Source organism: Trichechus manatus, unplaced genomic scaffold (assembly GCF_000243295.1).
Source record: "Trichechus manatus latirostris isolate Lorelei unplaced genomic scaffold, TriManLat1.0 scaffold00170, whole genome shotgun sequence".
NCBI lineage: Eukaryota > Metazoa > Chordata > Mammalia > Sirenia > Trichechidae > Trichechus > Trichechus manatus.
In genome coordinates this window covers 1,626,282-1,653,945 of record NW_004444106.1, presented here as the reverse complement: position 1 = coordinate 1,653,945, position 27,664 = coordinate 1,626,282, and positions in this window count along the sequence as shown.

The following is a 27,664-nucleotide window of genomic DNA, read 5'->3' as shown; positions in this document are numbered from 1 at the left end:
CATAGTCAATAAAACACAGGTAAACATCTTTCTGGTATTCTCTGCTTTCAGCCAAGATCCATCTGACATCAGCAATGATATCCCTAGTTCCACGTCCTCTTGTGAATCCTGCCTGAATTTCTGGCAGTTCCTTGTCGATATACTGCTGCAGCTGCTTTTGAATGATCTTCAGCAAAATTTTACTTGCATGTGATATTAATGATATTGTTCGATAATTTCCACATTTGGTTGGATTACCTTTCTTGGGAATAAGCATAAATATGGATCTCTTCCAGTCGGTTGGCCAGGCAGCTGTCTTCCAAATTTGTTGACATAGATGAGTGAGCACTTCCAGCACTGCATCCGTTTGTTGAAACATCTCAATTGATATTCCGTCAATTCCTGGAGACTTGTTTTTCGCTAATGCCTTCAGTGCAGCTTGGACTTCTTCCTTCAGCACCATCAGTTCCCGATCATTTGCTACCTCTTGAAATGGTTGAACTTCAATCAATTCTTTTTGGTATTATGAGTCTGTGTATTCCTTTCATCTTCTTTGGATGCTTCTTGCATTGATTAATATTTTCCCCATACAATCCTTCACTATTGAAACTGGAGGCTTGAATTTTTTCTTCAGTTCTTTCAGCTTGAGAAATGCCGAGCATGTTCTTCCTTTTTGGTTTTCTAACTCTAGATCTTTGCACATTTCGTTATAATACTTTACTTTGTCTTCTCGAGCTGTGCTTTAAAATCTTCTGTTCAGTTCTTTAACTTCATTATTTCTTCCTTTTTCTTTAGCTACTCGACGTTCAAGAGAAAGTTTCAGAGTCTCTTCTGACATCCTTTTATTTCTTTCCTGTTTTTTAATGACCTCTTGCTTTCTTCATGTATGATGTCCTTGATGTCATTCCATAACTCGTCTGGTCTTCAGTCATTAGTGTTCAATGCGTCAAATCTATTCTTGAGATGGTCTCTAAATTCAGGTGGGATATACTTAAGGTCATACTTTGGCTCTCGTGGACTTGTTCTAATTTTCTTCAGTTTCAACTTGTGCTTGCATAAGAGCAGTTGATGGTCTGTTCTGCAGTCGGCCCCTGGCCTTGTTCTGACTGATGATATTGAGCTTTTCCATTATCTCTTTCCACAGATGTAGTCAATTTGGTTCCTGTGTGTTCCATCTGGCGAAGTCCATGTGTATAGTTCCCATTTATGTTGGTGAAAAAGGTACTTGCAATGAAGTAGTTGGTCTTGCAAAATTCTGTCATGCCATCGCTGGCATCACTTCTGTCACCAAAGCCATATTTTCCAAATACCAATCCTTTTTCTTTGTTTCCAATTTTCACATTCCAATCACTGGTAATTATCAATGCATGCTGATTGCATGTTCGATCAACTTCAGACTGCAGAAGCTGGTAAAAATCTTCAATTTCTTCATCTTTTGCCTTAGTGGTTGGTGTGTAAATTTAAATAATAGTCGTATTAACTGGTCTTCCTTGTAGGCGTATGGATATTATCCTATCACTGACAGCATTTTACTTCAGGATGGATCTTGAAATGTGCCTTTTAACTATGAATGCAATGCCATTCCCCTTCAAGTTGTCGTTCCCGGCATAGTAGACCATATGATTCTTTGATTCAAAATGGCCAATACCAGTCCATTTTAGCTCACTGATGTCTAAGATATCGATATTTATGTGTTCCATTTCATTTTTGACCATTTCCAATTTTCCTAGATTCATACTTTTTACATTCCATGTCTGATTATTAATGGATGTTTGCAGCTATTTCTTCTCATTTTGAGTCGTGCCACATCAGCAAATGAAGGTACCGAAAGCTTGACTCCATCCATGTCATTAAGGTCGACTTTACTTTGAGGAGGCAGCTCTTCCCCAGTCATCTTTTGAGTGTCTTCCAACCTGGAGGGCTCATCTTCTGGCTCATGTATCCCCACGTGTCTGTCAGTTTATCGTACTGTGGGGGCTCGCGTGTTGCTGTGATGCTGGAAGCTATGCAACCGGTATTCAGATACCAGCAGGGTCACCCCTGGTGGACAGGTTTCAGCTGAGCTTCCAGACGAAGACCAACTAGGAAGAAGGACCCAGCAGTCTACTTCTGAAAAGAATTAGCCAGTGAAAACCTTATGAATAGCAGCAGAACGTTGTCTTATGTTTTATAGTCCAGTCTAATCTTTGTCTAAAGAGCGGACTTCGGGAATGATTTTAGTTCTGGGCTAACAGATCATCCAGGGGCCATGGCTTCGGGGGTTCCTCCAGTCTCAGTTAGACTATTAAGTCTGGCTTTTTTTCACTGTCTTGGAATTCTTAATACTGTTTGAACAAGGGGCCCTGCAATTTCATTTTGCACTGGGCTCAGCAAATTCCATAGCCTGTCCTGTATAGAAAGTTTCCTCCACCCCAGGAAGTTCCCTCATGCCCCTTCCCAGCCAATCCCCCACCCCCAGGGACAAGCACTGGTCTGATTTCTATTACCATAGATTAGTTTTCCCTGTGCTAGGACTTCATATAAATGGGACCATACATTATGTACTCTTCTGTGTCTTCCTTTTTAAATTCAGTATAATGCATTTGAAATTCATCCATGTTGTAGGTGTATCAGGAGTTCATTCAGTTTTGTTGTTGAGCAGTATTCCATTATACCGACATGCCATGGTTTATCCATTCACTTGTTGATGGTAATTTGTTCTCCCTCCACCCCCATTTTTGGCTATTATGAGTGAATCTGCTATGAACATTCTTGTGTACATCTTTGTGAGGATAAAGGTTTTCATTTATCTTGGGTAAATACCTAGGAGCAGAATATCTGGTAGATGTATGTTTAATTTTGTGAGAAAACGCCAAACAGGGCACATGTTTCCTTTTGAATGGAACAAGAGGTGGAAAAATGAAAGATTCCCAGGCCTCTCTGAACATCTGGGAGGCCCTAGCATGATTAAGTGATGTCCCTGAGAAGTGACACCTTGAGAAGGTGGCCTTCCAGCTGAAAGCACTCCCCTTTGGAGCCCTGACACATCACTCTTGCTCCAAAAGGTATGGGACCTTGGCCAGGAATCAAGGTGAGGACCCAGGGTGGAAAGATGGAGGGGGAGTGGGGGACAGTGCCCTTCCCAGGGAATTGTAACTGAAGCCACTCCTCAGCTGGGAGTGCTGAGGGCATCAGACCAGAGTGGGAGCATCGAGTAGCCTAGCATCTGCTTTTTTTTATTATTGTAATATGTATATAAAACACAACCTTTGCCAATTCAGCATTCTTCAGGTGTTCAATTTAGTGAAATCAATTACAATAATAATGTACAACCATCATCTCTCGCTGGTAACTTTCCCATCATCCTAAACATAAACCCACTACTTCCCAAATAATATCTCCCCCTTCTCCCCTCCCTATACATCTGCCTGTTCTTGGTATTTCATACAAGTGAGATCATACAATATTTGTCCTTTTGTGATTGATTTACTTCACTCAGTATAATGTTTTCCAGAATCATCCATGTTGTAGCATGCATCAGGACTTCATTTCTCTTTATGCCTGAGTAAAATTCCATTGTATGTATATACCACGTTTTGTTTATCCATTCATCTGTTGGTGGACATTTAGGTTATTTCTATATTTTGGCTATTGTGCATGGTGCTGCAATGAATATTGGTGTACATGTTTGTGTTGCTGCTTTCAAGTCTCTTGTGTATACACTTAGGAGTGGAATGACTAAGTCATATGGTAGTTTTATGTTTAACTTTCTGAGGAAATGCCAACTGTTTTCCACAGCAGTTATACCATTTTGCGTTCCCACCATCTATGGATAAGGGTTTTCCACATCCTTGCCAACATTTACTTTGTTTTTTTAAATCTTAGGTATCCTTGTGAGAGTGAAGTGGTAACTCACTGTGGTTTTGATTTGCATTTCTCTAAGGGCTAATGATGTTGAACATCTTTTCATGTGCTTGTTGGCCATTTGAATATCCTCTTTGTTGAACTGTCCAAGTTCCTTGCGCATTTTTTGATTGGGTCGTTTGTCTTTTTGTTGTTAAGTTGTAGGAGTTTTATACATATCTTGTGTATTAGACCCTTATCAGATATATGGTTCCCAGAAAATTTTTCCAAATCTTAGGTTGTCTTCTTACTTTTTTGATAAGGTCTCTTGATGTACAAAAGTAGTTAATTTTGATGAGGTCCTATTGGTCTATTTTGTCATTTGCTGCTTATGCTGTAGTTGTGATATCTGCCCAACATCTGCTTTGATCTAGATCTCTCTGAACGGACTCAATTTCATTGGAGAAATTGGGACAGAGTTATGGCCTCTGCATTTCCTACTGGATGGTCCTAAAATGCCTCTTTCTGACTGTTATTGTCTGACTCCTTACATTAAATTGAACATTCATTCATCATTCTACTCACAAATATCTAATCCTTTGCTCCTGAAACTTCTCTTGTAACCATTCCATCTTCCCAATTTGGGCCTCGTACTATGTCCCCACCCTCATATTATTATTCATTTAGTATTTTTCTTTACAGTGATTCACTTAAAAAGTCAAATTAATGTAGCCTCATCCTGAGCAATAATATCTGTCAACTCACGGTTTTAGTGTGTCAGTTTATTTTTTCCAACACACCTTAAAATAAATAATAATAACAGCAAAAATTGAGTTCTGTTTTGCCAACATGCCAGGTCCCCCAACAACTCGATGAGGTTTGTGCTATTGTTACGCGATGTTATGGATGGGGAAACTGAGGCCCAGAGAGGTTGTCATGTCACCCAAGGTCACGTGGGTTGTAAGTGGCAGAACTGGAGCTTCACCCTGACACGTACTGCCTCAAAGTGAGCTATTAAGATAGGACAGAGAGTCCCAAAGTGGACTGTGATTTGGGAAGGACTAAAATCTAGTGATTTTAGGAAAGGACGGCCAAGGTAAGTGTTGGCCAGGTGGGGCTGGGGTGGAAGGAGGGACCATCGTGCCTTGTGGGAAGATGCTAGTGGTTCTCCAATGCCCCCGTGCCTCATGCACCTTCCTCTGCTTCCTTTCTGTCATACTTCCAGTTCCAAGAGAGGAGACTGACCCATGTGCACAGGCTGTTGGGGTGGAAGGGCCTCAGAGAGCTGGTCTCATGGCTCCATTTTACAGAGGAAACTGATGTCTTATGGTAGGCTGAATAGACCCCCATAGATGTTCACATCCTAATCCTCAGAGCCTGTGAATATGTTATTGTACGTGGCAAAAAGGTCTTTGCAGATGTGATTAAGATGGGAGATTATCCTGGATTATCTGGATGGGCACAATGTAATCACAAGGGTCCTTACAAGAGGGATACAGGATGGTCAAAGACAGAAAGAAGTAGATGTGACAATGGAAGCAAGAGGTTGGAGTAATGTGAGGAAGGGGCCACAAACCAAGGAATGTAGGCAGCCTTTAGATGCTGAAAAAGGCAAGGAAATAGATTCTCCCTGAAGCCAACACCTTGATTCTAAATTTCTGATCTCTAGAACTGTAAGAGAATAAGCATGTATTGTTTTAAGCCATTAGGTTTGTGGTAATTTGTTACAGCAGCAAGAGGAAACTAATACAGGCCCTGAAATAAAACTTCATGCATGGCTGCCACGGTGGAGCATAGTGAGTCCTTCCTGTGTGCTGGGCCTCGGGGCCGCGCTGGGCTCCTCCCCACAGCAGCATGGCCTGTCTTCCTACTAGCCCTGTGAGCCCAGCACTGTCCTGTACCCCATTTCAGGACGAGGACCCTGAGGCTCAGGGAGGTGAGGTGACTTCCCAATGACCACACAGCTAGAAAGGTCAAAGGCGCCATTAGGGTGTCATACTGTGTTCTGTGTTTGATTTCTCCCCTTCCACCCTGTCCTCCACGTCACTTCCTTATGATGTTTCTGAAACTAAGTTTGGGTCATGTTGCTTCTCTGACTAAAATGTCCCTGTGTCCTCCCTGTCACTAGCCTAGCACCTCTTGAACTTTAATGTGCACATGAGTCACCTGGGGATTTTGCTAAAATGCAGATTCTGATTCTGCAGGTCTGGGGTAGGGTCCAAGAGTCTGTATTTCTAACTAGCACCCAGGCAAAGCTGGTCCATGGACCACACTTTGAGTAGCCAGGAACTAGAGACACAATTCCTTTGACCTGGCATTCAGGGTCTTTCACCATCTGGGTCTGCCCATCCCTTTTTGCCCACAAGCTTGGCATCAGCCACGCCTGCTCACGGCCAGTTTTATCTGCCCCTCTGCACCCAGCAGGTGGCCAGCCCCTACTCCCAACCTGTCGGGACGGTGTTGCTGAGCCAAGTCATGTTTCAAAGGCTCAGAGGGCGTCTCTGTCAAAAATCTAGCAGCTGTTCTGAGATGCACTAAGAAATGGTTCCTCTAGTACCAGCCCTGATACATACAGCGGGCATTCATTGACCACCTACTGCATACCGGTCCTTTTGTGGCATGTTATCCCATTTAATCCTCTCAGAAGTCCACAAAGTAGGCGTTATTATGACTCTTTTGCAGATGAGGAAGCTGAGGCTCAGACAGGTTAAGAAATTTGCTCCAGGTCCAGGTAGTGGCAGATCTGGGATCTAAACCTAGGGCTCCTGGGTGTAGTGGTAAAGAGCATGGGCTCTGGATTCAACTCCCAATTCTCTGCCTTGCTGGCTGTGGGACCTTCGGCATGCTGCTTATTCTCTCTACAGCTCACTTACTTCATCTGTAAAAAGGGATAATAGCATTTGATTCTGGGAATTGAATGAGAAAATCCACGTGGGGGGTTAACACAGGGCCTGGCTCGGTGAACGGTGAACGTTAGCTTGATTGTTTCATTGTATTTCCCCATCTCCTCAGTATGGCCCAGCCAGCTGGGAAGCTAACCTGGAAAGTGCAGATAATTCTTGTCATTTGCAGTAATTATAGTCTTATGAAGCCTCTTCGAACACTGAGTGAATACTGAACCATTGCACGTAGGGGAAATACAGTGTTAGGTTCCCGTGAGCCCCTGGTCACAATACTTTTGTCAACTGACCAATATATAACCTTATTTTTTATTTTCTGTTTAAAGACACCTTATTTAATGTAGATAGCCGATGCATTAACATTGAGCTCTTGGCCAACAGCACAATAACTCATGCCTGAACTAAGCTTATCTAACACTCGTACTTTCTCTGTAAGGCATGTCGCAGCCTTCTTGCACTTAGGAAAACTAGACAGCACTTTAGCGCTGTGCTTGGGGACATTTTAAACAGCAAAGTCACCAAAAAAAAGCAGGAAAAAGTGAAAAACATGGCACTAAATAGACTGAAAAGGACAGATGTACGAGAGCTGGAACAAGAAGGCAGAGCGTCACCTTGTTCAGCCTAAGCTGAGAACATGCACTTCACATTTTCCACCACTTTGCACATGTCCATGAATGACTGCACAAGCCCCGTGATTTGAGGGTTACAAATAAATTCTATTGAGGAAGTGAATTTGCAAATATGGAGTCCGCGAATAATGAAGATTGGCTGTAACAGAACCAGGCAATGTTTTGTTCTGCTATACATAGGGTTGCCATGAGCTGGGCTGACTGGACAGGAACTATCAACAACCGTAACTCAATTTATGTTTATTTGTATTCAACTAACATTCATCTGGAGTCCCTGGGTGATGCAAATTGTTAACACATTTGGCTGCTAACTGAAAGGTTGGAGGTTCGAGTCCACCTAGAGGTGCCTCCGAAGAAAGGCCTGGTGATCTACTTCTGAAAATTCAGCCATTGAAAATCCTGTGGGGTACAATTCTACTCTGACACATGTGGGATCATCATGAGTCAGAATTGAGTCAACGGCAACTGGATGTAACATTCAGCTAAACTTTACAGAGTAATGTACAGAATTCCATTCACTGTTAGATACTTCCACACCCCTTATCTCATTTAATTCCTGTGGGGGCAGGTGCTACAATCTCTGGTTCCCAAAGAAACAGACTCAGAGGAGTTGAGCTACTTGCCTGAGGTCAGCTAGCAGAGTGATGTACCCCATCAGCCCCATGCTGTTTCTGCCATACCTCACAGGTCTTTGCGTTCTGCCTGGTGCCTCCCAGCCCCTCTCCTGCTCCTCAGGGCCAGCAAGTTCCATGGTCAGCTCGTGTCTCCCAGCTGTTAGGAGCTGCGAAGAGCAAGAGGGAGGTGGCAGCTGAAGGAGCCGCCGCTGTTCCTGTTCCCAGCTCCCTCTGCTTCTCACGCATCCCATCTGCTGGCTCCTGCAGCCTCGTCATTTGCAGCCATCTGCCAGCTCCCTGGAGGCACTGGAAAGTCTGGGATGCAACAAAGAAGCCCCCAAACATGTTGCCTTCAGCCTGTGTGAGGAGCACAGGGGCCCAAGCCCCCGAGGCCCCACCCGTGCCTCAAAGCCACCAGGAACTAAAAACTCAAGAACGAGGACCGGTTAAAAGGAATGTTCCTGGAGGACTGACCCCTCCCTGACTTGCTGCCCAGGAATTGGCTCCTGTGGGCCCTTGGAACCAGCCTGAATCCCACAAGGTTCTACTTAGCTTTGGCTTTTGCGTGAAATTTCATTTTAAGTTTAAAAAGCTCTGCGTGTCTTGGTAGGATGCCCTGGCCTCTGCTTGTCTGCGGCATCTCTGCCTCTTGGCCTTCTAATGTTTAGTACATGTCTTGCCAAAGGCAGAGGAAGGCCTCTGGAGACAAGAAGGAGGACAGGTGATTTCCCCGAATCAAGTTTCTATCTGGCTCGATCCCATCCCGCATGATGGCCCATCTCTGGTGGGGAGGCAGAGGCCGGCGGTTTTATCCATTTATTATTTATTTCTCTAAGAGCTTTATTGAGATATAGTTCACATACCATATAATTTGCCCACGTAAAGTGTACAACTCAATGATTTTAGTGTATCCACAGAGTTCTGCAACCACCACCACAATCAATTCTAGAACATTTTTATTGCCCCTAAAAGAAATCTCATATCTTTTAGCCATCACCTCTCAATCCGCCTCACCCTGGCCCTAACCAAAACCCATTGCCGTCAAGTCGATTCTGACTCATAGCAACCCTATAAGACAGGGTAGATCTGCCCCATAGAGTTTCCAAGGCTGTAATCTTTACTGAAACAGATTGCCACATCTTTCTCCCGTGGAGCGGCTGCTGGGTTTTAACTGCCAGCCTTTCAGTTAGCAGCCGAGCGCTTAACCACGGTGCCACCAGGGCTCCTACCCCAGCCCTAGACAACCTCTAGTCTATTTCCTGTCTCTATGGATTTGTCAATTCTGAACACAGCCTATAAATGGAATGGTATAACATGTGATCTCTTGTGACTGGCTTCTTTCACTTAACGTAATGTTTTCAAGGTTTATCCATGTTGTAGCGCGTGTCAGAAGTTCATTCCTTTTTATGGCTGAATAATATTTCATTGTATGAATAGCCCACATTTTGTTTATCCATTCATTATTCATGTATATGTTAAACCTTTTAAAAATTGTGAAACATAGTATAATTCAAAAAGTGCATAAAAATATACCAAAAACCAAACCCATTGCCATTGAGTCCATTCTGACTCATAGCAACCCTATAATGGAGTAGAAGTGCCGCATAGGATTTCCTAGGCTGTAATCTTTACAGAAGCAGACTGCCACATCTTTCTCCTGAGGAGCCGCTGGTGAGTTTGAATTGCTAACCTCTCAGCAGCGGAGCACTTAAACACTGCACCACCAAGGATCCTCGTAAAATATATACAGCTTAACAAATTATTTAAAGCATAAACTTTATAACTATCCCGGAGGTCAAGCAATAGATCATCGCCCGCCTCCCAGGTCCCTCTTCCTGATCATTACCAACTCTCTTCCCCTGTTACCCATTATCGTCAAGTCAATTCCGACTCATAGTGATCATATAAGACAGAATAGAACTGCCACATAGGGTTTCCAAGGAGCCAAGGAGCACCTGGTGGATTTGAACTGCCAACTTTTCGGTTAGCAGCCGAACTCTTAACCACCACGCCACCAGGGTTCCCGCCCTTCCCCCAGAGGGGGGTAATTACTTTCTTGCTTAGCTTTATATCAGCAGTCAGCAAACTATAGTCTGTGGGCCAAATCCGGCCTGCTGCCCGTTTTTATAAGCTATATACAAATAAAGTTTTATTGGAACACAGCTGTGCTCATTCCTTTGTGTATTGTTTATGGCTGCTTTTATGCTATGATGCTAGAGTTGAGTAGTAGCCAGAGAAACCCTCTGGCCTGCAAAGCGGAAAATGTTTACTCTCTGTCCCTTTACAGAGAAAGTTTGTTGACCTCTGCTTTATAGTTTTACCACCTAAGTATGCAAACTAAACACTATAGATTTGCTTGTTTTTGAAATTTTTACATAAATGTGATCATATGTGATATAATTTTTACATAAATGTTTTGCTCAACATTATGGTGATGATGTAATTGTAGTTTGTATTTTTTCATTGCTGTGTAATATTCCATGGTATGAACGTATCACCTTCTGTTGGTTAATTCTGGAGCCCTGGTGGCACAGTGGTTAAGAGCTCAGCTGCTAACCAAAAGGTCAGCAGTTTAAATCCACCAGCTGCTCCTTCGAAACCCTATGGGGGCAGTTCTACTCTGTCCTATACGGTCTCTATGGGTCGGAATCAACTCAATGGCAATGTTTTTTTTTTTTTTGGTTTATTGGTTAATTCTACTCTTAGTGGATATTTGGGTCATTTTGAAGTTGTTACCATAAGTAATGCAGCTATGAATATCCTTGAAAAGTCTCCTAGTCCTTATTGGCACATATTTCTCTAGGTCAGTGGCTCTTCAAAGGTGGTCCCTGGACCAGCAGTCTCAGCCATCATCTGGGCACATGTTAGAAATCCAAATTCTCAGGCCCCAGCCCAGACCTCTTGAAGGAGAAGCTCTCACCTAGAGCCCAGCAATCTGTGTTTAACAAGCCCTTCAGGTGATTCTGATGCACACTTAAGTTTTTCTGTTTTAATTTTTATTGTGGTGATTATATATAACAAAACATTTGCTATTTCAACCATTTTACAATTCAGTGACATTAATTACATTCACCATGTTATACAGCAGTCACCACTGTCCATTTACAATTTTTTCATCACCCTTAACAAAAACTCTGTACCCTTTAAACAATACCCCGTTTTCCTCTCCCATCTGCCCCTGAAACTCTGGTCTCTATGCATTTGCCTGTTGTGGGTATTTCATATACGTGGGATCATACAGTAAGAGAACCACTGTTCTAGTGTTTACCTAGATGTGGAGATAGTTGCAGGGTCAACATTGCACAGCTTCACCTTTACCTAGTTTCCAAAGTGGGTGTGCCAGTTTACATTCCACTAGAAGGGCATGAGAATTCCCGTTGCTCTATGTTCGACACTACTTGGCATTGTCAGATTTAAAAATTTTTGCCAGTGCGGAGGGTGAGAAATGGTATCTCGTTGTGGTTTCCAATTTGCATTTCCCTGTTTACTAATGAGGTTGAATAGGAGCCCTGGTGCCGCAGTGGTTAAAGCGCTCAGCTGCTGAGTGAAACCACCAGCCGCTCTGCGGAAGAAAGATGGGGCAGTCTGCTTCCGTAAAGATTTACAGCTTTGGAAACCCTGTGAGGCAGTTCTACTCTGTCCTATAGGGTTGCTAATCGGCTCGACCGATGGCAGCGGGTTTGGTTTTTGTTTGGTTTAATGAGGTTGAGCATCTTTCCATGTTTGTGGCTACTGGATTTTCTCTTTCATGAGGTGTGTTTCATGCCTTTTGCCTATGTTTCTGTTAGATTGTTTTTTAAATTGATTTTACTGGAGGTTTTAAAAAATATCTGTTATAATCCTTTGTCACTTGTATGTATTGCAAATACCTTTTCCTGCTCTTTTATTGCCTTTTCCCAAATGTCTTTTGATTGAGCAGAAGTTCTTAATTTTAATGTTGTTAAACTGATCAGCTCTGTTCTTTAGGATTAGTGCTTTTTGTGTCCTATTTAAGAAATCGCCTGCTGTCCAAGTTCATGAAGACCAGTATTTTTATTGATGTTTCAAGCATTGGCGATGTGGGTGCCTGGTAGGAAGGACTGAGAGGCAGCCCTGCCTGGCTCCAGCCCCCACCTACCACTATTTGCTTCCTGTTCCCCACAGAAGTGCAGCAGGACCCCCACCTGTAAGCCCTGCCAAGCCTTACTTGGGGATTTTGGCCTTGGCTCCAAACACATTCTGTGGCTGCCACTCACCGCCTAGAGACTGGGTTTCTATCCTTCATTCATATGACACAGAATAAATGTCCAAGGGCTTCTTCCAAGGGGCACAAACTCAAACACCTACAGGGCGCAGGCAGAAAGCTCTGGATACGGGAAGTGGGCAGGTGGGGCCAGGGCCTAGTTAGAGCGGAACTCCTAGCAGGTGCTCAGAAATACTGGCGTTTGACCTGGAGTGTGCATGCCCCACCTGAAGGGGGCAGCTGCTGTGCAGCCCCATCCAGTTGTTGCCAGACACGCAGGCCCAGACTTGTCCGAGGTTCCCAAGAGAATGGGGAATCTGGATTTGTGTGTGTGTGCGTGAACTCATCCAACTGAAAATACATAGTTTAATGGTTAAGTGCACAGGGCTCTGGAACCAGACTGCTGGGTTCAAATCCTGCCTCTTCCACTTTTCCAGCTGTGTGATTTGGGACAAGTTACTTAAACCTTGGTGGACGTCAGTTTCCTTATCTGTAAAATAGGGATAATAATAGCATCTATCTTGCAGTGTTGTCCAAAAAAACCCGTTGCTGTGGGGTCGATTCTGACTCAGAGTGACCCTATAGGACAGAGTAAAACTGCCCCATTGGGTTTCCAAAGAGCAGCTGGTGGATTCGAACTGCTATTCTTTTGGTTAGCAGCGGAGCTTGTAACACTGCACCGACAGGGCACCTGCAGGGTTGTAGTGAGGCTTAAATGTGTTGATACAAATAAGAGACTATAATTGCCATGAAGGGCAGGGATTTATGTCTGTTTTGTTCATTACTATATTTTTAGCCTTAGAACAGTGTCTGGCACACAAACAAAAAAGGGCATGAGTGCACTAGAACTTATCCATTCATCTGTCTGTCCGTCCATCCGTCTGTCCGTCCGCCCATCCATCCATCCATCCACCCACCCATTCACCCACCCATGCACCCACCCATTCACCCACCCATCCATCCATCCATCCATCCACCCATCCACCTATCTACCCACCCATGCACCCACCCATGCACCCACCCATTCACCCATCCATCCACCCACCCACCCATCTTTCCATCCATCTGTCCATCCACCCACCCACCAATCCATCCATCCATCCACCCATCTAATAAACACTTACTGAATTTCTACTATGTGTCAGGCACTGGGGATATCTTGTTTGATTTTTTCAGGCCCTGGGTCCTTCTTGATCTGACCCCAAGGCCTCATCAGCTCTGCTAATTCTCTAGCCATATTTACAACACTTTTGGCCTCATGAAGAACACTCCAAGGCTGTCCCAGGCCCATTTATCTGGAAACCCCTTGCAAACATTAATTTGCTCCTGCCCTGTACTGCATGCAAGATAACTCTTGAGTCTTCCCACTCTCCTTGGCTGTTTGGGAAATGGGCTGGTCCTCTTTGCTCTAAAATTTCCTTGAAGAAGTCTGTTATTCTCTCCCATACTGGAAAGCTGGTGTGTGTATGTGTGTGTTGAGGAGGATGCAAGGACTCACTTCAAGGGTCCAGTTCAGCATCTATGCTTTCTTTGCTTCCCTCTGTATTAGTAACACTAGCTGCTATAACCAACAAACCCCCAAATCTCAGAGGCTTTATATGATAAAAGTTGATTTTTTTTTGCTCATATGAAGTCCGGTGCAGGTGTTCCTACAGTAGGCACCCTTCCATGTGTTCATTCAGAAACCCAGGCTCCTTCCCTATTTAAAAAATTTTATTGTAGTAAAATATATAAAACATAAAATTTGCCATTTTAACCATTTTTAAGTGTCTAACTCAGTGGCATTAATTATATTCACAATGAGGTGCAACCTTCACCATTATCAAGTTCCAAAAAATTTCGTCACCTCAAATAGAAACTCAGTACCCATTAAACAGTAATTCTCCACCTACCCTTCTCACCCAGTCCCTGGTAACCACTAATAAACTTTGGTCTCCATGCGCTTGCCTATTCTCAATATTTCATATAAGGGAGATCACACAATATTTGTCCTTTTGTGTCTGACTCATTTCACTCGGCATAGTGTTTTTGAGGTTCATCTATGTCATAGCGTGTATCCAAACTTCATTTCTTTTTATGGCTGAATAATATTCCGTTATGTGTATATACCACATACCACATTGTATTTATTCATTTATCTGTTGATGGACACCTTTTGGCTATTGTGAGTAGTACTGCAGTGAATGTTGGTGTACAAGTATCTGTTTGAATTCATGCTTTCAGTTCTTTTGGGTATAAGCCTACGAGTGGAATTGCTGGGTCATATGGTAATTCTGTGTTTAACTTTTGGAGGAACAGCCAAACTATTTTCCACAGTGGCTGCGTCATTTTACATTCCCACCAGCAATGCACGAGTGTTCCAATTTCTCCACATCCTCAATAACACTTGTTATTTTCCATTTTTTAAAAAAATAATAGTCATCTTAATGGATGTGATGTCTCATTGTGGTTTTGATTTGCATTTCCCTAATGACTAATGATGTTGAGCATCTTTTCATGTGCTTATTGGCCATTTATATGTCTTCTTTGGAGAAATGTCTATTCAAGTCCTTTGCCTATTGTTTGATTGTTTCTTGTCTCTTTGTTGTTGAGTTGTAGTTCTTTATATATTCTGGATATTAAAACCCTTACCACATGTATGGTTACCAAATATTTTCTCCCATTCTGTAAGTTGTAGGTTCCTTCCCTTTTGTGGCTTTGTCCCCTTCTAGGACTTTGGAGTCTTTTCCATTTGCCAGTGGTTGGGGAAGAGAGAAAGTGGAGAATCGTGTGAAAGGTTCCTATGGTTCAGGCCTGAAAGTGTCTCACTCCGTTGGCCAGGACTCAGTCACATGACAGCACTCAACTATAAAGAACAAAGGGAAATATAATTCAACTGTGTGCTCACGAAAAAAGGAAACGGATTTTGCTGACCCACAGAAGTCTCTTTCATGCCCTCTGACTCCCCTTCCTCTCTCCCCAGGCCACATAGAATGGGATGGGCGAGAGGCGACAGGAGAGGGGAGGTTGCCCAGGCTGCCTGCCAGACATTCATCTCTTCTTCCAGTGGAAGCTGTGAGGCTTAGGCTTTTGAACTTAAAAGCCCAAACTCTTGCAACTCAAAAGTCCTGTTCTTGTGGCCTGAGAGCTATCCCTCTGCCTTCCACTGTGCCATTTCTGCAGCAATGAATACAGGGTGGGGAAAGATGAGAGGTTCAAGGAAGATGTGGGAAAACCTCAGCTCATGTCTCAAAATATTATCCCACTATAGTTAACTCAAACATCTTGGCTGGCGTATATGCCACCGTTTAATTTGCAGATTCTAACATCTTTTTCTTATTGAAATTGGAGGGCTGTGACCTGCTTTCAGGTCCATGTTCCTCCCTGGTTTCCCAGATTCCCCGCTGCACACCAGCATTCCCAGGTAGAGGGGCCCTATCCCCAGTGTGTGTTTGTGCTGCGAGGCTAGAACAAATTCAGAAAGTGCAGAACCTCGACCTCCATTTTGGCCTTCCTTCTGCCTTGCCAGTGCTCACTCTGCCCTTTTCAGTTTAAATAATCATCTTTCTTGCCAGAAAAGTCAGAAACAAAGCAGAACTGGGGGCGTTGTATGCACTTCCTGTCATGCTTTTGACTTCGTACCTTTGGCTCCGGGCAGCCTGTTCAGCCTTGCCTTATTATTCTTGTTCTGAAGAGCATTTTTTTCTCTCCCAGTGGTTTTGGCAGCTCAGCCTGGTGGTGGCCACGTGCCTACCCTGACAGAATACATTCTGGACCGCTCTCTCATGCTCATCCTGACATCCTGCCTGCACCACCATCTGAAATCTTCTCCGCTGGGACATCTGCCTCCATCCCTCCCAAGACTCCTACCGTGTGTCAAGGGACACTTGCCTCAGTGAAAACCTTTGAGGAGCCTAGAATTTTAGACTCTTAGGAAGCTAATGATCGCCTCATCTCACCCTCTATCTGCTCCTGAGTCCAGCTCCTTTGTTGTGACAGAGTCTGCAAACAGGCACTCATTCATCTCTAGGTCATTCCCAAAGTGAGACAGATGGCACAATGAGAACGTTTCCTAAACCCTTGGCACCACTGTTGGATTGGGGGCTGGTGGGAGTTTTTAGAGAAGAAGAAAGCTTGGCTGCAAGGGTCGGAAGCCCACTCAAACTAGCGTCATTTCAAAGGGATCACAAGAGGACTCAGGAATCTCATGGGACCCAGATGAGAAGTGTTAGAAAACCAGAACTTAGGACATGAGAATGGGCCTACCTCTGCCTGGCTCTGACTACCAGGCATCTTACCTCTATTCCTCTGCACATCTGCTTCATTCTTTTCTTCTGGCCCTCCCCAGACGATGACCATAGCCCCAGAGTAGTCTTCCCAGCCTTCCAGCTCAGCACTGTTCTCTGTCACTCTGCAGTTAACCAAATCTCTGTGTCCCATTTTAAAAAACATGACCCCACTGGTCCAACTTGGAGCTGATAGCAACTCAGGCCCAATCAGCAGAGGCAGGGGGTGGGGTAAATACGGTACAGAGAGGTAACTACCCCAGATCTGTGGTCAGTTTCATCAAGAAGGAGATGTGGTCACGGAGGCAAAGATTAGCACGACTACTATGGGTCGGGGATGGGAATCACTAAACCACCATTTGGTTTAGCAGAAAGAGGATGACTTGGAGCCGGAGGAGTCCAAGATCGAGTTTCATGTCCCGGCTCTGATTTGTGAGTGGTATGACCTTACCCCCTCCAAGTCTCAGTGCCCTCATTTTTAAAGTGAGCAGGACTACTCCCCAGTAAGGGTTCTGTGAGTATTGGTGCCTCCTCTTCCCTTCCTTGCCTGGGTTGTGATTGGGCTAGGTGTGTGAAATCCTTAGGTCCTGAGTTGGCTGAGTGAAGATTGAGTAGGGTCCTGGAGGGGAGGGGGTTGATTCCCTGGGTTCTGGAATCAAGGGTCTCAGATTCTGGCACAAGTGCTATATGCAGCCCAGAGCTAAATTCTTCCAACAGCCCCATGAGGTAGCTGCTGGTTTATCTCCATTTTGTTGATGGGAAAACTGAGGCTCAGAGAGGCTAAGCACATTACTCATGCCCTCACAGCTTTGAAGTGACCGAGTCAGGCTTTAGACCCATGGCGGTGCCAGTGCCATTCTGCTCTGGGTCTCTGACTTCCAATTCTCCATAGCCTAGTTTGGAAACAGAATTCACAGCTCACTTTTTAAACCTTGCCTTCCTGCACCTCAATCACTTGCCTCCCTTGGAGGTTTACTGTATTTAGAACTAAATGAGCTGGGAGGGGCAGCATTAGAGGCTAGCAGCCACACAAATAGACCAGTGACCTGCTGCGTTCGCGCGCTCGCGCGGAAAGTTGTCCTTGGCCGCCACGCGCCTTCCCCTGTGCCACGTCATTATTTCCCGTGGAGTTCTCATCACCATCCCTTTAGGACTGAAGCTGACAAATAAACTGGCTGAGATGGTGAGGAAGATTTAATTTAGTTTAGTCGACGCCCTTCTTCCTCCTATGTGCTTCCAGCAGAGAGAGCGAGGTGGGCCCTGCTCAGAACTGGGGCTTCGCCCTCCAGCGGGTCAGGGGCAGAATCCAGGGCCCAGCATTTGAAATCCACTTGACCTTGGGCCTGTTACTTGACCTGTCTGAGGCGTTCCTCCTCTGGGAGGTAAATGCCGCAAAGACCCCTCCTGGCATTCGAGTTTACACTCTGGCAAGATAGTGCATGCCTTCCTTCCAGACAGGAGATTCTGCGGTTCCAAGAGTCAGAGACGCCTTCAGACTTTTTATCTTAATCATTGATTCAAAAAGTACTTACTGAGCACCAGCTGTGGAACTCTGAAAACCCTGTGGATCACAATGGTTGGGTCCGCAACCTATTACGGGGATGGGGCAGGACCAGGCAGCATTTCGTTCTGTTGTATGTGAGATCACCATGAGTCAGGGCCGACTCTACTGCAGCGAACACCAACAACAGCCCTCATGGACTTGTTTTTGATGAGACAAAAGCTCAGAAGAAGAGAGAGCTGGAAACATTTTCAGATCAAGACAATGATCATTCGTGGTCCATGCAAGTCTCTGATTGATGGATGAATTAATTCTCTTTTTCCCATACCCCTCCCTCCTCCTGTTCCTCTCTCTCCTTCCCAGGAACCATTCACGTCTGCTTAAAGTGTTAATGTTTGTATGTATTTTTATGAAATGTGTCATTTCTGTGTATGTATCTTTAATTTATAACTAGTATGTGTATTAGTCAGGTATTTCTGCAATAAGGCTGTAAAACAACTCCTCCAAAACGCAGGAGTTTACAAGAACAAACATTTTGTTGCTTGTGGGTCTGGGGGTTGGGTGGGTGGACTGAGCTTGGTTCCAGGCTGGGGGTGGGCTCAGGTCCCCCCCACGCATCTCCTGTCATTCTGGAGCCCGTGTCTACCCAGAGAATGTTCTCATGGCGGTGGCAGAAATGCAAGAGGAGTGAGCAGAGGTGTGATGCCTCCTAGCCTCAGCTGGGGAAGGTACCCGGCCCCTTCTGCCCATGTTCCACTGGACATCAGTAGGTGGGGAGGTATCGTCCGCCCTGGGAAGGAGGAATGTAAACATTTGCTGAACAGTCATCCAGCCTGCCAGCGTGTGTTAGAGATCTCATCTGTTTATTAAGTTTTGCAAGAACTACAGGTTTACGATTCCCCCAAGTGGCTGTGTGCACCCCTAACCGCCAGTGCTCCTGTCTGTTCTTCTAGGGGTGGACCCCAACACTGTCTCCACCCCCCCACCCCTGTCTCCACCAGTGGTGCTGCTGAGAGCCTCCTCCAGCCTATCCTCTTACAGACCCGTGGGAGACCATCCTGGGGACACACACCCAGGAGCAGAATTGAGGGGTCATAGGGTAGGATGGACTTAATCTGCCAGATGAGCACCAGTGCTACTGGGGGTCCTCACACCCCAGCTAATATGGCATTTTCCAGTTTTCGGACGTTGAGGTCTAATCAGTATAAAGTGATGTCTGGTTGCTTTAATTTGCGCTTCTCCGATTAGTAATGTATGTGAGTGTCTCTTCATGTGCTCCTCAGGGATGGGTTCTGCTTCTGTAAAGTGCCTCTTCACACCCTTTGCATCGTCTTCCCACGAAGAGAAAGGCCGCAAACTGGGAAGGGAGCCGGCCAGCCTCCAGAACCCAGGCTGCACATTTGAACATGTTGGGCTTGAGGTCAGAGCAGGATGTCCAAGTGGCTGAGTCCTTGGTGGGGAAGATGTGGATTGCAGCCAGGAAGAAGTCAGGGCTCGTCTGCTTTGTCCCGGGCATTAATTATTTAACCGTCATTAACAGCTTTGAGATGGGAAGATTGTCCCCTTGATTGGCCCCACGAAGAACCTGAGTGAAGAAGCAGATGTCAAATTATTTGCCTGATTATGAATGACTTAGAGCAGGCTGACCAAGCACCCCAAGCTCTCCTTTCTCAGGTTGCTTTGAAATCAAGAAAAGAGCATTTCTGAACCCCATCAGCTTAGGAGCTGCTATGCACCTGGCTCTATGCTGGGACTTTCTATGCATCGAATTCTTAGGGGGTAGGAGTAGGACCTACCTCACTGGGTAGTTGTGAGAATTGAGTCCATTCACATAGTCAATAAATATTCACTGAGCACCTACTATGTGCTGGGCACTGTGCTAGACCCTGGGACTACAGCAGTGGATGAAAGAACAACACCCTTCCCTTACATTCCAGTGGGGGAGTCAGACACCAATCAATAGCTGGCACACAGAGGATGTCAGATGGTGTTAAGTGCTGTTATGAATTGAATTGTGTCCCCCCAAAATGTGTGTCAATTTGACTATGCCATGATTCCTAGTATTGTATGATTGTCTACCATTTTGTCATATGAGGTAATTATTATATGTGTTGTAAATCCTAACCACGATCATGTTAGTGAGGCAGGATTAGAAGCAGTTATGTTAATGAGACAGGATTCAGTCTACAGAATTAGGTTGTATTTTGAGTCAATCTCTTTTGTGATATAAGAAAAGGAAATAGAGCAGAGAGGAGAGGGACCTCATACCACCAAGTAAGAAGAGCCAGGAGTGGAGTGTGTCCTTTGGACCTGGGGTCCCTGTGCTGAGAAGCTCCTAGACCAGGGGAAGATTGATGACGAGGACCTTCCCCCAGAGCCAACAGGGAGATAAACCCTTCCTCCGGAGCTGGCACCCTGAATTTGGACTTCTAGCCTCCTAAACTGTGAGAAAATAACTTTCTGTTTGTTAAAGCCACCCACTTGTGGTATTTCTGTTATAGCAGCACTAGATAACTAAGACAAGTGCTAAAGAGAAAAATGCAGCAGGGGTGGTTGCCATTGTAAATAGGGCTGCCGGAAGGCCTTGATGATTTTTTTTTACTCATTTGAGTTAAGAGCCGAAGGTGGGCCATCAGCTATGTAGGGTCAACGAAGCATACCAGGGAAAGTGATTAGAACAGTGCCTGGCACCTAGTAGGCATGCTGTAAAATGATTGCAGTTTATGAGGAAGTGGAGACTCAGAGGGGTTAAGGGCCTGCCTTGAGCCACTCCCCTGCTAAGAGTGGGCTGGGACTAGGGTGAGGCACCTGTGGTGCAAAATTTAAGGAGGCCTTGCTCTTAGGGGCTTGTAAGTACTGGTCCTGCACTGGCACTACCCTGGAAGTGAGTGCCTCCTTAAATTTTGCATTCACGGTGTTTCACTCTCCTTACCCTAGTCCTGGTCTTGACTAAGAGCCGAGGCCAGCTGACACCCAGGTCTCTGACACTAACTGCTGTGCAGAGTGGGACACTCAGTCAGTCTTGCACACATGGGGTGGTTGTTACCGTGGCAGCACAGCTATGCAGTGGCCTGGCTGTGTTTCCTTGCAGAGGGTCTTTTCTGGGTATAACCTGAGCTGTAAGAAACCTCTAAGAGCAGGAAAGGAAAATGATAGTAAGGAAGGGGGTGCAGTAAAGGAGGACAGAGAACTGGGACCCTGCCCGCCCATTCATTATCCTTGCGCTCTGTGCTGGGTGCCCCGCGGGATCTGGAAGGGAACCAGACCATCAGCCTCACCTCATCAAGCTCATGTGGAGAAGCCACGCCCATAACAAACTACATCTATCAAGATGTTTTAAAACCAGATGCAGCAGAAATCCACCTCAGTCAGGCTGAAAGGTAAAAAGGGAATTTATGGTTTTGGGTAACTGAATTCAGCCTTCAGGCATGGCTGGATCCAGGCTTCAACCGACATCTTTGGAATCTACCACTTCTCAGCTCTTGGCTCTGCAGTTCCTCTGTTTTGATTTTATTCTCAGGCAGACTCTCTTCAGGAGGTGGTAAAATGACTGCTGGAGGCTCCATACATATTTCTCAGCAGCACCCACAAAAGTCCTAGGGCTGATTCTTATGGATCCAACTTGGGTTACATGTCTTCCTGAACCAGTCACTGTCATTAGGGAGAGTCAAGACTCTGATTGGGCAAGCCTGGATCATGTGGCCATCCCGGGGGCTAAGAGGGAGATCAGTCCCAAACCAAATGGACTGAAAGTGGGAGGGGGTGGTTCCCAACTGAACACCAGTCAGCTGTTTTTTGTGTGTATGTGTTTGTGTGTGGCTTCAAACAACGGGAATTTATTCTCTCACGGTCCTGGAGGCCAGAAGTCTGAAATCAAAGTGTTGGCAGGGCTGCTTTCCCTCCGAAGGCTCTAGGGGAGAATACTTTCCTTGCCTCTTCCAGCTTCTCGTGGATCCAGGCGTTCCTTGGCTTGTGGCTGCGTAACTCCACTCACTGCTTCCACCTTCACGTGGCCCTCTCCTCCTCTCTCCGTGTTTTCTCCTCTTCCATCTGTCTCAAATTTCTCTCTGCCCTTCTCTTATAAGGACACTGGATTTAGGACTCACCCGTAAACCAGTCAGCTGTTAGCAGAAGAAGGCTGTGTGGACTAGGGCAATTCCGCCCCACACACTATGATTCCACCTCTGTCACCTCCAAGGAGCAACTGATCCTCTAGTGCAGGGCTTCTCCAGTCTGGCTGCCCATTAGAACCACCTGGGGAGAGTTTAGGAAATGCAGGTAGCTGGATCCCACCTTGGCAGAGCTGAGGTAGGGCCTGGGAATCATTACTTTTTAAAAGCTCCACCGGTGAGTCAAATGTGCAGCCAGAGCTGAGCATTCTGCTTTCCTGAATCCCCATCCCTCACTAAGCCCCCTGTACGATGACATGCGATTGGGAAAGATTTTTCAGTCTCTCAGTTCATAGGAGGAAAGCTAAGAGGGACAGAAACCCATAAGCAGACTCTAAACCCCTTATCCCTTCTCTGGTGTGTGTAAAAATGAGCTTTGGGCTGGTATCTGGGTCTCCTGGGATGGAGATAAGGCCGACTCTCAGCAGAGTGTGGCTTCTGACAGGCGTCAAGGGCACACAGAGTTAAACTCCTGCAGCTGGGGAGGTGGGCTGCTCCGTGGCCCCCTCCGACCCTGGGCCGAGGACCAGACCAGCGAGTCAACCCTGCGACCTAGCCCTTCACCGCGCCATCCTCCACCAGCCAAATGTCAGCAGGTAGCTTGTGGTCGGTGAACAGAATCCAATTAGAGGCCTCTCCCCGGTGCGAGGTTCTGTTTCGGTTTTCCTTCACTCACGAGGAGTTTGTTTTCCATAGAACGGGCTTCAGAGCCATCTCAGAAGGGTCAGCTGACTCCTGGGAAAGAAGGAAGGGCCAAGTCAGACACGCAAATGGGAGTCTCACTCAGAGGAGGCATTTTTACACATGCTGTTTTGTGAAGTTTTGAGAAGATGGCAAAGTTGGGTAGGGAGGAGGATCTGCAAGGTGTATCCTGGAGCCAGATGGACGGACTGGAATCCTCACTTTGAGAATTGCTTCTCTTTGTGACCTTGAGCAAGTTTCTGACATCCTGACCCTCCGTTTCTCCATATGTCAAATGGACCAATAGGAATTCCTGTCTGATAGGGTTTTGTGAGGATGAAACAAGATAGCCTATTCAAGCCCATGAGGCTGGCATGCAGTAAGTGCTCAGAAATGCTGGGTGTTATGATTATCCTCATTCGATGAATAAATATTTATTGAGTGCCTACTCTCTCAGGAGCTATGAGAGGTACTGGAAAAAGGCTCCCTGTCTCATGTAGCTTATAGTCTCGTTGGGGAGGCAAACATGAATACAATAATCCTAGGACTGGTTTCTGCGTTGAGAAAATTACGTTAAAGCACTGATTCTCAACTGTAGCTGCGGGTTGGAATCACCTGGGAGATTATTAAAAAAACAAATAAACAACGGCTGCTCAGGCCCCACCCCTTGAGATCTGGGTCACTGGATCTAGGCTGGGGTCTGGGCATTAGTGATGCTGGGCAATGGTGACCAGTGTTGAGAATCACTGATCTAACAAAAGGATGATGGGTAACTATGTGCAACATGAACCTTGCCTAGAATGGAAGATCAGGGAGTGTCCCGGAGGAGGTGACACTTGGGCTGAGAACTGAGGGAAGAGTGGAGGTCAACTCAGTTTGGAGTTTGGTGGGAATGAAGGTGAGGAAGAATGTTCAGGTAGGGAAACAGCATGTGCAAAGGCCGTGTGGTGCAAAGGAGTGTGACATTAGGGGTCTGAGAGAAGGCCATTGTGGCTGGAGCACAGAGAGCGTGAGTGTGAAGAGGTAGGAGGGGCCAGACCATGCAGGGCCTGGAAGTCCACAGTCCTTCCCTCCATCTAAACTGCAAGGCAAGCTATTGAAGGATCCCACTGGGAGGTGACAAGGTCAGATTCACATTTTCAAAAGATCCCTCTGGCTATCGTTTGAGGAGTGGATTGGAGGGGGGTCTGAGTGGGCATGAGAGACCCATTAGGAGGCTACTACAGTCGTCTGGGCGAGCAGGGATGAATAAGGGAGGTGCCTTAGTGCAGAGGTCAAGAGTTTGGGTTCTGGCATCAGGCTTTGAGCATGGTCCTTAACCCTTCTGAGCTTCAGTTTCCTTATCTGAAGGGTGGGGATAGTACTAATACCCACCTCCCAGGGTTGTTGTGATAAATAAACGGGAGATGACACCTGAATGAGTATTGAACTGATACCAACCCTCCGTGCTGCTTCCACTTGGGTACCTCCCTCTTACTTTTCCATCCTCAGCCCAGATGTCACCTCCTCCAGGAAGGCTTCCTTGAGTGTGAAAGTCAGAGCTAGTTGCTTCTCCTCTGGGATTCCCTTGTCAAAGCATTTTATCAACCATATTGCACTTGTCTGAAGTCCCACCAGACTGACCTTGAACTTTGCGAGGGCAGGGACCATACGTATTTTGATTATGGCTCTATTTCTAGCCCAGGGTCTGGTACATGTTGTTATTGTTAGGTGCTGTCAAGTTGGCCTCCGGCTCATGGTGACTCCGTATACAATGGGATCGGACCATTGTGATCCCAAGGGTTTCCATTGACTGATTTTTGGAAGTAGATCACCAGACCTTTCTTCCTAGTCCATCTTATTCTGGAAGCTCTGTTAAAACCTGTTCAATATCATAGCAACACCACGGACAGATGAATTGTGACCATGCTTTAACTGAGGTGCAGTGGCCAGGATTCGAACCTGGCTCTCCCACATGGAAGATGAGAATTCTACCACCGAACCACCACTGCCCTCCAGGTACTTAATAAATGCTTCTGGATAAATGATAAATACATGAATGAATGAATAAATGGATAACTCATCCCTCATTGTATAGAGACAGAACTGAGTCCATACTGGCTTGTGGTCAGGACTGGGGCTTGTGGAATAGTTCAGTGATGGCTTCCCACGCTCAGAGTCCTAGTGTCCAATGGCTTTCCTTGAGGGAAAGGAGAACACTAATGGTAGATAAGGCTTTGTCACTCCTTTTCTCTGTCTTAGATTCGTGAAGCCTGTTTTGTTTTTTTAATCCAGTTGGAAACCCCACCTCAGTGTAAAAAATCTTTCACAGAGCATGCTTTTCAGACTATAACAATGCACGCCATTTCATCCTTCCCCTCTGATGTTGGCGTAAATGCATGCTTCTTTGAACCTCCTGGGCTGCTCTCTGCTGTCACAGTGTGAGAAACTGGCCCCTTGCCTGGAAATCCAGGATCACTGCACACTTCAGGAAGGGCCATATTCTTGGTAGCTCCTTTGTCTTCTCTTTTTCGATGGCTTGGTTAATGATGCCATCATTCACCTCGTCACCCCCAGAACCTCAGCTCCCTCTCTTAACACGAAAGGTCCTGTGGAGTCCAACTCTCTGGAGTCAGTGAAGTCTGTCACCTCCTTTCCATGAGCACTGGTATGGGGCTACCTGTGATGCCACTCTTGGACCATTGTGGCATGTTGCTAACTGGTCTCCCTTCACCCACCTCTCCCCTGCTGTGCAACCTATATCCACAGCCAAAGCTCAGCTTTCCTGTGTCTTTTTTCTTCTCTGAAATCTTTAGTGGCCCACAAAACTCTGGGTCCAGCCTCCTTCAACCAGCCTTTAAACATTCCCCCAATTCAGCCCCAATCTAGCCTCACCTTCTACCGCTCCTCACTTCCACCACCAACACCCCAACTTCCTGGGGACACTCATTCTTCCTGGAAAGTGCCCCACAATTTATTGCCCCTCCGACTCTGCTTACATTGGAATCTCAGCCTGAATGCTGGCCTTCTCCCCTTATTGACATTTACACTTTCTTCAGAGCCCAGACCAAATGCTGCCTCCTTTAAGAATCTTTATCCTTTCACCCAGAATTAATTGCTGCTCCAAGTTGGAAGTAACTGCAGTGTCCAAACTAGAAGTAAGACAGATACTGTTAGTTGTCTCCCCAATATCTGTCCACCCTACTCTCCTCCTTCCAAAAGAAATTTGTTTTTGTTCGGGTATCTACAGCATCCACCCTCAGGGAATGTGACCCTATATCCCCAACCCACAAGTGAGTCTTTATTGGTCTAAATAAATACTGTTATCATTCACCTTGACAGTGATTGTTTTAGCCGTAGGTGTGTGATCCAGTTCTGTGAAGAAAAGTCTGCAGGATGACCATGGAAAGTTTTTCATACTCTAAAGAAGAAATAAAACAGTCAGCCTCTTCTACTCCAGCCTGGATTGCTGCACTCATATTTTGACCATCAGCGTCAAAATTAAGGCTAATCCATCACTCTTAGGATGGCAGAGCACCCTAGAGATGATTTCCTTCCGAGGTTTATGTGAGATAAGAAAATCCATTATTGTTAAGGTAGTTGATTCAGGGCTTTCTGTTACTTGCAGCCTAAAGCATCCTAGCAGATACAAGGGCAGTAGCCTGTATCTTGTAGGTTCAGGTCTATCTGTTTATTAGGATATTACACAGTCTTTAAAAAAAGAAGCTCTAAGGCTGTGTAGTCACATGCAACAACGTTTATGACATAATTTGTACCATAATTTATGCCAAACTCAAGACACAAAATTGTAGGTCCAGCATGATGTAAAAATGTCTGAAAATGAAACAAGAAAAAAAAGATCAGAAGAAAATAATTTTTTTAAAATGATGACAGCTGTGTTAGGGTAGTAAATTTGTTCATTTCTACTCCTACTCCTTGCAACCTTTAGCAATGTGTGTGTACACACACACACACATACAGATATGCATGCATATTATACTAAATATATATGCTGTATAAAGTATAGTATATAGTGTACTATAAAAACCAAACCAAACTTGTTGTTGTCGAGTTGATTCTGACTCAGAGTGACCCTATAGGACAGAGTAGAGCTACCCCATAGGGTTTCCAAGACCGTAAATCTTTACAGTAGCAGACTGCCACGTCCTTCTCCCGTGGTGCTGCTGGTGGGTTCCAACCGCCCACCTTTTGGTTAGCAGTTGAGTGCTTTAACCACTGCACCACCAGGGCTCCTTAAGGGGTATATATAATATATACTAAGTATTAATACTGTATGTAATAATATATTTGTACATTTGTGTACATATATACATTATATATGCATATATATATTTTTTTTTTTTTTCCTAGAGTCTCTGGTTCATTTGGTCCTTTAGTCCTTTGGGCTAGTATTTTCCTTGTGTCTTTGGTTTTCTTCATTCTCCTTCGCTTCAGGTGGGATGGGACCAATAGATTTATCTTAGATGGCCGCTTGAAAGCTTTTAAGACCCCACATGCTACTCACCAAAGTGGGGTGTAGAACATTTTCTTTATAAACTATGCATATATTTATGTATAGCTTTATATATATATAATTTTCTAATACTAATTTAAGCACTTTTTAAATAGAAATCGAAATATGAAATTTATAGATATTAAATATCAATCATTTTATAAATATTAAACTGAGTTAATCTTCACAAACCCTATGAGGTAGGTACTATTGTTATTCCTGTTTTACTCTGAGGAAACCGAGGTCCAGAGAGTTTAAGTAACTTGCCCAAGGTCACACAGCTCCTAAGCTGGGCTCCAGAGTTTGTGCCCTTAATTACTATAGTACACTCCCTCTGAGGTAGTACCATTATAATCTAAAAATAAACCTGAAAAATGACTCCTACAATAC